The following is a 13,393-nucleotide window of genomic DNA, read 5'->3' on the forward strand; positions in this document are numbered from 1 at the left end:
ACTTTCCTCTAAAGAACTGTTTAATACTGCAATAATACCAGCCTTGATTTTCACTGGTTTTGAGAGTTAAAAAAGCTAATAATTCCAATTTAATGAACCAAGAGGTGGGCAGACTGAGTCATCAAAAGCCTTCATCCTATCCTTTCTGCATGCAATCTGAAAACCAAAAGTACAGTCAAGAACACGATGAGATTTTCATCTGAAGGAGACATCTTACTTTAAAAGCAGCAGATTTAACTACAAGCAGCACTGGCTCTTATTAGCACTCATATGGGATGAGAACACATAAAATCTCAGGCAACCCAGTCTGCCTCCATATATTGAGTGATCCTCAAGAAAACGTAGGGGAAAAGGAAAGAGCCCTGAAAAGGCCATCCCAGCTGGAGCATTTGGAGATGTAAAAGGTAAAACCTTTCACAGAACCGAGAAGTTAACACTAGAAAGCTACTACCAGAATATAACATCCTTTGGCTGGAAGGAGTAATTTGCATACATTTCCCTTTATAAACTTCAGACCTGGAAAGATATGAAGCTGGATTTGCTGCTTGTCCATCCAGACCTGTTTAACTGAAGACAAAGTTTCAGTGAGGTTGAATTCTGCACCGATTTATTTTGCTGTTAAAGCGTGGGGTGTTGCTAATCCCTACTACTAAATAAAGCTAGAATGGTTTTTTTTCCCTAAGTAAACGAAAACAAATCACCACACCTTTCCCATACACAATGGAAGGTGGATTTTATGGTTTCTTTTTCGATGCCAGATTTGGAGAACAGCATGTCTGCTGGGGCTCCTGCTGCGGGGAGACCCACATTCGCCACTGCCCTCCTGACTCCCTTCAGACTTGTGAATGCAACCGAGGGGATGCTTTCGATCAGAGGTTTCTATTTAGCTGCAAACTCAGGGTCAAAGCACGCCATGAACTAGCTATAAAACCTTGTCACAAATAATTATCTTGGTACATGGCGTGCTCACTGTAAGGAAATACACGAAACAGACAAACCTCACCAACAATTTCAAATCTTCAATTTAAAAAAAATCTCCTAACAGCCAGACGTGATGCCTCTCATGCCCCCCCACCCCCCAATTTTCTCTCTCCCTTCTTCCCCTCCTCAAATCTTGGAAAAACTGTGAAACAGGTATGATTCTTCTGGGACAAACATTTCTACCTGAAAATCTTAAATACAGTTATTTCAAAATACCTGCACGCTAGAGCCCTTAACTTCTATTTTTCTACCAAGACATCCTGAAAGATTTAGTAAAAAGAAGGAACAAACACACGATCCCTCTGTTTCTTGCTCTGGTTTTCAGAACTATATCAACCCTTTCTTGTTTTTTAAAAAGTCTTAACCAGAGGACTTGTGTTACTTAAAGTTTGCACGCACTGCACAACACCCAGCGAAACAAGAAGCCTTTTCTGCAAGGTGATTATAAAGGAAGTTTACCAGGGTTTCTAGGATGCCTGTTGGAAAACCTTATGGATAACTGTACAATTATTACTACATACGTATCCTAGGATACCAAAGAGCTTTCACATTTAAGAGCTTATTTCCCAGCCACCCCCTCGATACACATCTCATGCATTTATAAATAATACAAATAGCCATGAGAAAGGAGGACGTTGGTTTCATTTCAGCCAGAACATACACTGACCTCTGCCTATATCAGAGTGTTTCATTTTATTTCATTTCTCTTTCTCACCTTCTGACTACAAAGATGTCAGAAATCTCAATTCATTAAATGGGTTTTTAAACTTGAATTTTACAACTGAGCAAAAGGGGAAAAAAAAAAAAAGATTAATCTTTAAAAAGCCATATACATACATGCAAATCACTGGAAAGAGCCTTTGTTTCCATGCAAATGAAATTTAGATTTCTGACCCCAACATTTTGCAAAGCGTCAACCCGTTAAATCCAACATATCAGAGAACCACATAATTTAGGAAAAACCTTCAGAAAGAGAAATGGGGAAAAAAAAAAAAAACCAACACTGGAAAACAAAAACCCCAAAACCAAAAAGCACAAACCAGCTAATTCCAGAGAGACTCACTTTACACTTCGGGTTAGAATAGCCTGTGCATTTGAAACAAGCTGAATCCTAAGCATTCCCTTCATTCCTTGTTTGTAATTCTCCTCACAGGGTCTAACCTGCAATTAAGCACTGGGAGCTCAGCCTCTGAAGAAGAGCATCCTTAAAATGCCGAGCGGAGCCCTGGAAACACCCAGGTACGATTCCTCAGCAGCCGGCACAGAGGATCTGTTACAAAACCTGCAACACAGAGCACCACAGCCCCTTTCCCTTCATCACCTTCTTAGCCCACATTCCTTACCCTTCCATCCCAGCGGAGGCAAGGAGGGAGCACAGCGTACCTGCCCAACATAAAGGAAAAGAAGAATATACTGCTGTTCTTGGAGGAGGGGATATCACATGACAACAGGGAACTTCAAGAAAAAAAGGCTGTCGGCATGCCAGCATACACAAATTAATTCACTGCTGGGTAATTAAAACAGGACCAGCCCCTCCTATAATCACTAAGCAGCTCTCGGGATTTGATTTAGTGAAAGCAGTAGTAGGTTCATCTAATCGCCTAACCTCGCACAAATAGGAGCAAAGCCCTAATAGCTGTGGCTCAGTAAATACTACTAACCAGAGCAGGAGCCGGAGTAAAAAAGATCTGCAGGCGCTCTCCTGCGCTGTGTCATTTTCAAGTCCTAAACCTAACATTAAAATTAACCGCGGGCTAAAATGTCGCCAGCGGTTTCTCATGAATGCATAATGAAACGGTGCTACTACAGCTAGTGCATCGCAGCTCTGGAAGCACACCCAGCAAAGCATGTGTGGGGTTACCACAGGCACAGGAGTACTTACAATAACTCTACACATACAGTGGATTTACAACAGATACAGGACGTTTCAAGCCTCTGTCACGCTCTCCGTGCGCCGCGCGCTGTGAACGTTACGTAAAGCAACTCAGTGTTTGCAAGGAAAGCAACAAATTGGATTATATAACGTTCTTTTTCCTTTCCCCCCCCTCCTCTACTGAAGAAAATTCTGCTTTTTAAAGGAGAAAATGAAAATGAAATGTTGGAACCGCTCTCAAAACTGTGCATGCTTTCTGAAAAAGTCTCCACGTTCTACAGTTTTATAACTCGGTGTCTCAATGCTAGAGGGGTATTTAGTGCAGAAAGTCAGGTTTACATCCTGAAAAATGCCTCTGCTTTTGTCCATAAAAACAGGACAGGAAGAAAGAAAAAGTATTATTTTCTTTCAATGACTTCCTGGCTGTCAGAATACTAGCTAAAATGCGTGTCTGCAGACTCATGAACAGCAAACCTCTGTCTTCCAAGACAGCTTTTATGAAGTCCAACATATTGGACTTCAATAACTCCACTTTCAAATTGAATACTTCGGTATTATTTTTCCATTATATTGGATATAACGCAAATGACAAGCAGGAGAGCCTACAGCCAGCTAAATGCAATAACCACCATATCCCTACAGACATCATCTTCTCCCTTCCCTTACTCAGTTCCATGAAGTGGATGAAGAAAAAAAACCCCTAAACCTACAAACACCACCATAAATCAGCAGTAGACAAGTATGCTGCAGCGGTGAAGGGTTCAGCTTGAGGTCTCGGTGGATGCTTTGGAAGACTTCGGGGTGGTCTTTGTACCAGCCTCCTCTTGAGAAAACACGATTGCAAAGTAATGACCCATCTGAAAAAGGACCAAAACTGTTTTTCTTGGCTGTTCTTGGCTTGGCATGGTCTTAAACAAACAGACGTGGATAAACAGCGTAATGAAGAGGACTGACGTCCATCTGGTGCACAGAAGAGCTGCACGGCCCAGATGAGACATCACCCCTGGTGAGGCCACCAGACCAGTTAAATAAATTGTCTGATCAGAAGCAAGGTCCATTCCACTCCTCATGAGAGAAAACTTCCAATGGTATTTCAAGGATCTAGAGCGCTATGGAAACTTTTGACCTCTGCTAGGGCCTCTTCCAGTGGCACTAAAATAATGATTTCAATGATATTTACACTAGCCTAGGGACGGGGTATTTTTGGTTTGAGCATCTGCCTGTAATATACCATTTCTTATGGAGAACCAACATAAACCAATACTAGCTACAGCACCCCTCTGCCAACACACCTATTCTACATCTACACGAGCTTCCTTTAGCTTTTATTTTTAAAATTAAAAAGTGATGGGTGGAAATGGCACTTGCTAAGATACCATGTTAAGAAACATGGTATCTGTACCATGAAAAGGAGTGGTGTTGGCCACACAGCAGAGGAAGGGGATTATTTTATTCAACAAGTGCTGGGTTCTGTGCTTGGTCACAACAACCCTATATTCGGTCATAACAACGTTTCTTGGGGAAGACTGGCAGGAAAGCTGCCTGGCAGAAAAGGACCTGGGAGTGTTGGTCAACAGCCAGGTGAATATAAGCCAGCAGTGTGCCCAGGTGGTCAAGAAGGGGCCACCAGCATCCTGGCTTGTATCAGGAATAGTGTGGCCAACAGGACTAGAGAAGGGATCATCCCCGTGTACTCTGCACTGATGGGACGCACCTCAAGTCCTGTGTTCAGTTTTGGACCCCTCACTGTAAGACAGACATGAGGCCCTGGAGTGTGTCCAGAGAAAGGCTATGAAGGTGGTGAAGGGTCTGGAGCACAAGTCTTAAGAGAAGCAGCTAAGGGAACTGGGACTGTTGATCCTGGAGGAGGCTGAGAGGAGACCTTCTCGCCCTCTGCAGCTCCCTGAAAGGAGGTTATAGTGAGGTGGGTGTCAGTAACAAGTTATATGTCAGTAACAAGGATAAGAGGAAATGGTCTCAAGTTGCTAGGTTTAGATTGGATATTGGGAAAAAGTCCTTCACTGAACAGGTTGTCAAGCACTGGAACAGGCTGCCTGGGGAAGCAGGTGAGTCACCAGCCCTGGAGGTGTTTAAAAGCTGTGTAGATGTGCTGCTCAGGGACATGGTTTAGTGGTGGTCTTGGCAGTGCAGTGCTAACAATTGGACCTGATGATCTCAAAGATCTTTCCCAACCAAAATAATTCTATGATTTATTGTATGATACTAAAAGCAGAGCCTTCACCTTGCCCCATGAAAGTTGCTCCTCAGCCCAGCCCTGCTGCCACAAGGTTCCCTCCAAACTCACAAACACCAGCACTGCTCTCAGTACCAATGAAGAGTAGAGGGGTCAGCCAGATTCTGCCTGCTCAGCCATTAGGCTGAGCTTAAATTTTGGCTTTGAGCCCCAAATTTGCATTCAGGATCCATGTCTTCAAAAGGCCTGAATGGCTGAAGAAAGCACGTTCTGCTCCTGAACAATTAACCTATTCCCTCCATCAGCACAGGCTTTAAACCCACCACCTCTGCAGTCTTAGCAGTGCTTTGCAGCAGGAAAATGAGGATGGCCGTATGACTGCAATAAGCAGCTGAATAATGAGATATTATTGGAAAGAAATAAAAACCCACCACAAAACCTCACATTATACTAACCTCAAGGAAAAAAAAATGCTTATTTCCAAGGGAAAAGGTAAACAACTTTTACCCTCATTAAAAAGTTGAGAAATGTGCACACCACCGCTACAGCATAATTAATACGCAGCCTTCAGAAGAGTCCAAAGGAGCAATTTAATTAACCACCCGCTGATCCCACAAATGACAAGAATACACACAGGTAATGGCACCTTATAATTGAAAATGTCCCGTTTATTTAGCTGAGCAACTGCGCTGCTCTGCGTTGTGCATAAATATGAGGAGACACGTTTTGAACCCGTAACGTTTGTAACTTTGGAAGCTGTGGCAGAACATACTGTCCATGATACAGTCGCTGTGTACTCTGCTTCCTTCATGCCTTTGCCTGAGAACCTTGAAGTCACTGGTGGCTATAAAGGTATTAACCCTCACGAACCCTTCTGATGGGCTTTTTCAATGACCTCTTCAAAAACACAGGAGAGCCAGGAAGAAAGAACCCCAAGCCACTGCAAACAAACTACAGCCTTACTAGAGAATTATTTTATATCTGTAGTTCTCCCACTTCCATGCTCTGTAAACCCCATGAAATATTTCTCTCGATGATCTTGTAAACTCGCTTTGCAGTTTCTCACCCTTTTCTTTCAAGTGGGAAATGTTTCCTTTCAGCTACTACATCCTTTATTAAGTAAGAGCAGAGAAGCAGCATTTACCAAGCTAGGAAAACAATGTAACAAAGCAGGTGAAAGGCTTTTTCTTTGACTTTTCAGGCATAAGCTGGACTGAATTAATATTCCTTCTTTCACAAAACTCAAAATGCCTTTATGCTGTTACATTACAACCATCAAAGTCTATTTGACTCAACATGAAAGAGAGCAACATCTGAATTTATGAGCTGTCCATCTCCCTATCTAATGGACACACTGGCAAGCATTCATTTCTACCTGCTTTGGGGCATACATAATTTAAAATAACAGACTGAAGAGACTCTTCAAACATAGCAGTCTCCACTGGAAAGTGGACTGCCAGGCTAAAAGACTTTTCTTACAGGACTCAACAATGTGCCACTAAATGGACCTCAGTGGGTGATACCACAGCAGCAATATGATGGGAGGATGGGACTGCCTCATACATTAGTCTCAGGATCTCTGGTCCCACTTGTCCCCCATATAGGCAGCCCTGGGATGACATCAGTGCCTTTACACAGCGTTGACTCCCTGCCCACCTACTACAGGAACAGCATTAATTAATATAATCATATTTATATTAATATAAATTGTCTGGTGAAGTGCAGATCCCAACAGCACCACAGTATGATGTACCTAGCTGAAGTAATCAGTTTGGGTGTACATGTTAAATACACACTTCTGCAATTTTTCACCCAACAGAGAAATCTTTACACACTGGTATTAGCTACTCATGTTTACCCTTCATGAGGTTTCCCTTCTCTAAGTGTTTATGGTATTTACTCAGCCTGTAGCAACCGATTACCAAGCCTACCTTGCTGTATTAGCTGTCAGTGATGCCAGCAGATATGCAAACATCTCTTTAAAATTATCCCTTTACTTTTATGGACTACAATTTATTTACCAATTAGATGAAGAAATAAGGGTTCTTGAATAAATACCATAAAGAAACCTCTAATAATTCTTGGGTGGGGTATTTTTTTTCAGTCTTTCCAGCTTTCATGTGTTTCAGGAGTGTTTACATCAGAAACCAGCAAGTCCCTTGTGCCCCACACCCCAGCAAGAGCACCCCAGGGTTCTTTGTTGATACTCCCTCACCTATCCTTTCTCAAAGACTCTTTGGCATCTTACTGTGGGACTGAACACAGAGCTGGTTTCCAATGGTTAATCACAATGACTACTGCACGTTTCCAGGATGCATTCACCCTGTGAAAATGGCTTAGGTTTTCTGCCTCTCAATGTTATAGAAAATATACTGCTTAAATTGTAATACATCATGCAACTGCCTGCAGCTCCCAAAACGATCTGGACTGCTCAATATTGCTGACTTGTTTCTAATGTTTACCATTGCAATAAACTTTATCAGAGATGCTCGCCTTCTTCCACGCCACTAATATATTTTGAAAGAAAATGATGCTCCACAACTCTTGTGAAGAACTCCATTTACTCACCATAATCCTCCCTAACAACTGCACTTGGGGTTTCTTGAGTGGTCTTACCTGCAGTTAGAGCACGTCCACAGAATTTGGATTTCATGTGCTAGGTTAACTAGGCAACAAGCATTAGAAAAGGGACAGACCACAGCTAGGGAAAGGCTTAAGCATGAAAATATTTATTACAAGTGTTGGATCCCACTGGGGAAAGCTCTCAAAGATAAACAGTGTTTGTGTAATTTGACAATAGTCACCTGGGGTGTGAGACAGGGAAAGGGATGGGGAGGGTGGGGGGGGAGGAAAGTCTGTTTTTCCCTTCAGTGAATTAATCTCTGAATTCTTCACAAAACATCAGAATGTCTCACTGAAGATAGCAGAAGTGTCAGATCTTGAAGATGACCCTCCTCAAAACCTGCTGGTAGGAATTCCTGTACTGCTCACCACTGGTGCTTAATGAAGGGGTTAAATGCTGCCCATTTTCCCTACTGAGAGGCAGATTAGTTTTTCCTGGATAACACCATTCTCCCAACTTTTCTGCTACACAAGTCTGAAGTGTCAGAGCGTGGTGGTCTGAGGCTTGTTCATGGCCCCAACCATCTCCTCAGGCAGCCTGGAGGGGCAGGCAGCAGCCCAGCATCCTCCCTCCTGCATCCCTGTGATCCCTCAGCCCGCTTCTACGGAGATGGAGGATAGATGGAAGAAGGTAAGTTAAGTGAGCAAAATGCAGAGAGAAAAATAATTCCTTTTATATATTACACAGAATATATCAGTAGTTTAATTGCATCTTTTAGATTAATTTCTGCTTCCATTTGGTCATGGCAAAGTAATTTAAATCAAGGGATTTAAGGCACTTTGAATTAGTTCAGTAATGCTAAAGCTCACTGTTTATATTCAAGTGTTTAACTGTCAAGAGCTACACTTTTTCACTATTATATAAAATTAATTTTAAAATCAAATGCATTTCATTATCATTCCTGGTAAAGAACCTTATTTAAATGTTATAAGAATAATTAAAATAAATAATACCGTTTAATTTTTAAATACAACACTTCTAACAACTTTACAACTTAAACCTTTGGAGAAGGGAAGGCTCTGGGGAGACCTTACAGCAGCCTTCCAGTACCTGAAGGGGCCCACAGGAAAGCTGGAGACGGGCTGTTTGCAAGGGCAGGGAGTGACAGGAGGAGGGGTAATAGCTTTAAACTGCAAGCAGGTAGATTGTTAGATACAAATTATTCCCAGTGAGGGTGGTGATGCCCTGGCACAGGTTGCCCAGAGAAGCTGTGGCTGCCCCCTCCCTGGCAGTGTTCAAGGCCAGGCTGGATGGGGTTTTGAGCAACCTGGGCTAGTGGAGGGTGTCCCTTACCATGGCAGGGGGTTGGGACTAGATGGGCTTGGAGATCCCTTCCAACCCAAACCATTGTATGATTCTACAAATAAATCATACTGCTTTTCACCACAAAAATAGATTATTTCAGTGCATTAATATTGCTTTTTTGCGTTCCTGCTCTCCCTGCCACCTAAGGCAGCTTACGTTTCATTTCTGCCACTGAGCAGCCCTTCCATTCGCTGGTGTAATTTTGCAAGTGGCAGAGTGTTGCCTTGAGCAACTGCCACCAAAAAAAAAATCTCATCCTTACAAAATTTCCTCTGCATCCTCAAAATAAGGATGAATAGATAATAAAGTATGGTTAAAAGAGTTTTTCAGGTTTCTCTGCACATCAGCAGCTGGACTACTTCAACACCAACACCTCTGCACAGGGTCTGCTTTCAGTCAGCCACTCCAACTCTCCAACCCAGCAGCTCAAATGAGATTTGTTATCTTTTAGCAACTATCTGCTACCATTTGCATTTCACAGGCTTTCCCATAGCTTCTGGTTGTTAGAGCAACCTTCAGGGTGGCTTTCTCCAGTGCTGTCTCACTTCACATTTCAACAGAGCAGAACACAGAGCTTCCACGGCTCAGCAGAGGGAACTTGGAGATCACAGGACCAGAACATCTTATACCATCTCCCTACATTCCTACTAGCATCACAGCTACAGGTTAGTTTTTGGGGTTTCTTTGGTTTTATTTTAATCTCTCATGTATGTGTGTTATCTGTTTTTCATTAAATAAAAAATACAATAAAATCATTAAAAAATATGCTGACTATCTGTGGTAAAACTGACCTGGCAAACAACCTCAGAATTCCTTAAGGACACCAAACGTCCTTAAACTCAATTTTCTGAATTGAGAGGAATCCACTCTAGTGCTACATCCCCTAAGTAATTCCTTCCAGAAGAATTACATTAGGAGCTGAGGACAAATTTAGTTCTTTCCCCACCAAAGCCTGCATTCACTTTTGTGGCTTTATAAATTCCACAATTGCTAAATACATGTAAAAATCTTAAATAAATAAATAAACTACAGCACCAGAACATTTTTCTTCCAGAATTACTTCTCAATGTAACCAGAATGGTACTTCTCCTTTGCTGCAATATTATCTTGTGGTATTAACTCAAAAGTTCAGACCATTTCCATTTCTTTATTACCAGCAGCATCTAGGAAATGCTGCCATCAATAGTAAATCTCCACGAAGTCGCACTCCTCTGGTGCATTTTGTGCATAGCAATCAGTTCATAACGCAATCTTGTGTTGTTTAAAATTCAGTTTATTCTTCAATTACTCTGCTAGCCTGACTCTAATTTATTATATTTTCTGGTACATTTGATTTTGGATATTATGACATCCTTGCTTATGCCATTAGAGATGAAACATAAAATGGTGAGGATGTCTAGGGACAGCTGAGACTAAGATAGCAACAGCCTGGAAAATTAACAATATCACTTTCTCTGTGCTCAGCGAGACCTCTCCTGCACTAGCACTAAAAAAAATTTGGCAGTATTTCTCCAATATAGACTTGACATCCAGGAACAGCCTCAGAGGCACCATAAAACCTCAGTGAGCACAGCGGGCTGCTGGGGTGGCTGGGAGGGTGGATGGCAGCCTCTGAGCCCGCCGGGGCAGATGAGCTACAAAAGGTAGGAAACACCAGCCCTGCTGCTGCTCAGAGTCCATCAAAGAAACCAATGCACTTCTACATACCATCAATAGTATGGACATTGATTTATTTCTTTATTTGTTTAGCCTTGGATTCACAGAATCACAAGGTTGGAAAAGACCTTTGAAGATCATCAAGTCCAACCATTCCCATCCTGAGCTAAACCAGATCCCTAAGTACCTCAGCTACCCTTTTTTTCAACACATCCAGGGAAAGTGACTCAACCCCCTCCCTGGGCAGCCTGTTCCAGGCCCTGACAACTCTGTCAGGAAAACATTTGTTTCTAATGTCCAATCTGTCCCTGCCCTGGCACAGCTTCATGCCATTGCCCCTTGTCCCATCTCCTGTCCCCTGGCTGAAGAGACCATCGCCCACCTCTCTACAACCTCCCTTCAGGTAGTTGTAGGTGGTGAGAAGGTCTCCCCTCAGCCTCCTCTTCTCCAAGCTAAACAGCCCCAGCTCCCTCAGCCGCTCCTCAGAGGATTTGCCCTCCAGCCCCTTCCCCAGCCTGGTTGCCCTTCTCTGCACTCGCTCGAGGAGTGCGATTGTCTTGGTCTCAGCTACCATTTGTTCCTCCCAGCACCCAAGGTGAAACAAGAGGCAGGAGCCAGAAGGCCTTCTCAGAGCATCGTTCCAGAGACCCCAGCAGAAGAGAGGACTTTGCCTCCCCCTCCGGTTTGGCGACTGACTACATTAACCTTCAGGGCACGCTGCCAGCCCCACCTGCTTACTCAGGGTTTTGCCAGCAAGGGAAGAAGATCTCACTGCACTGATTCGCCCTTCGAAGACACATCCTCTTCTGCTTACTTCTTTCTTCCCCCTGCTACATCTGGCATCTGAACTCCTGCGTTCAGAGGACAGAGGGACAGTCCTGACAGGGAAACATCAGGCTCCTCTACTCACATCTGACCTTTTTCTCTGCAACAGATTCTGACAGCTTCAAACATGAAAAATCCTCACGTGCCTGCACAGCCTGCAAGAAATTCCAGGCTCCCAAGAAATTCCATGTGGTGTTTTGAAAAAAAAAAGAATTTCCCTTCTTTTGTCAGTTCTTCAGAAAGCCTGTACACAGCTTGCTAGAACTATACCCAAGAGCAAACACTCTGCAGGAAAACCCAGGCAGCTGGACCCATGAGAGGTGGCCAGTGTTCGAAGAACTTCAGTGGGGGAACCCTGGCTGGACCCAAATCCTCACTGATCATTTTGTCCTCCAGAAAACAAAACCAAACCAAACCAAGGAGACTACTCCTCCTCTCTAGGATGATGAAGTTTTCTCCTGTTTCAAAGCTGTCTTGCAGCTCAGGTAGTATTGCCAGCTCCTTCTGAGCCTCATAACCAGTTAAGGACTTTACTAGCTGCTGCAATTCTTGCAGTCATTGAAAAAGACAATGTAAAAAATTACATGTAGCCATGTTAAAACATGATGATTCAGGCTGCAAGGTAATTTACAACATTAAGAAATGCCCACTTTTAGCTTACCCACAGCCTTTCACTTTCCCCCACCCTTCTTGAACCTGTGTTGTAACCCTTCTGTTCAGCAGCTTTTTCTCTAGCATCCCAGTCCCATGTAAAGGACAGACACAAAAGGGAACACATTGTACACAAGCACATTTCCAATGTTAGGCTGCTTCATTTCACACTTAAAAAAAAAAAACACAGAAAGAAAGTTATTAGTGCATGAGAAATACGGTGTATGGTTTTAGCTTGTGAAGTCGGATGGAATGGGAGCAAATCAGATCAGGCCACACTCAGATGGGATGGAGGGCCTCTTCCCTCCTGTTAAGTGCTATCCCATGCTCCAGCACAATGAAATATCACTGCCATGATGAGATAAAATAGCCCCTCTTGTTCTGGTGTACAGGTACCAGGAAAACATACTGACCAAGTTCTTTAAAAGCACATAACAAATTCAGCTCCAACCATTTTCTCCATCCCATATACTCTTAAGTAACTTGTCTATGCTTATGCTGCAAATCAATGCACAGGCTCCAGTCTCTCCCCGAACCTGCTCTCGTCACCCTACGTTTGACACAAACCATGAGTCGAGACCAGAGGCTCGATTTCACTTCCCAGTGTGCAGAGAATAATCATCAATAATTGATGTCAGCCAGCTTCATTTGGGGCACTGCATCAGGCACGTGATGGAGACTCGGGGTATGCACCAAGAAAAGGAGGATTGGTGTATAAAATGATTTGATAAGCTGAAAAAATCCCCCAGTAAACAAAGGAAGTTTACAGATAATCGTATTAAAGATTAGAGTTGTTTTACAACAATGCAGAATGTATTCCAGAACATCTGGAGAGAAACATGGCAGTTTTAAAAACAAGACCTTCAGGGAAAATATTTTTACCCCTCAAACAGAAAACACTAATTCACTTTATTAAATCCTAATCCTCTTCAACCGATGTTAAGGCAGAGCAATTTTTCCAGTAAGAGTTTTATCAATCTATTTAAATGCAATTTGGTAAATAATTACTTACATATAGTTAAATACAGTTTTAATATCTGACTATATGATTGGTTAGTCGTCTGTGTCCTTTCTTACTGTTTCCATTTTATTCCAAAGTTGAGAAGCTGGCTGATTTTAAATCAGGAAGCTAAACAAGTTTAATATTAAATAAGGATAGAACTTAACTTCTTGACTACAGAAAAATATATCATGCTAACAAAAGCAATCTGATGTCTTTGTATATGCACCTATTCATCAGCTGGAAGATTAAGTACATAATTCCTATTTGATAAATGTTATTAGT

General features: G+C 42.6%; 1 protein-coding gene across 1 annotated transcript in view; it reads right to left on the reverse strand.

The window, feature by feature from the left end:
* LNX2 (ligand of numb-protein X 2) overlaps positions 1-13,393 on the reverse strand; it is a 62,782-nt gene that overhangs the window by 41,107 nt on the left and 8,282 nt on the right. The gene's annotated exons all lie outside the window — the stretch shown is intronic.

This window comes from Gallinula chloropus (genome assembly GCF_964237585.1).
Source record: "Gallinula chloropus genome assembly, chromosome: 1".
Taxonomy (NCBI): domain Eukaryota; kingdom Metazoa; phylum Chordata; class Aves; order Gruiformes; family Rallidae; genus Gallinula; species Gallinula chloropus.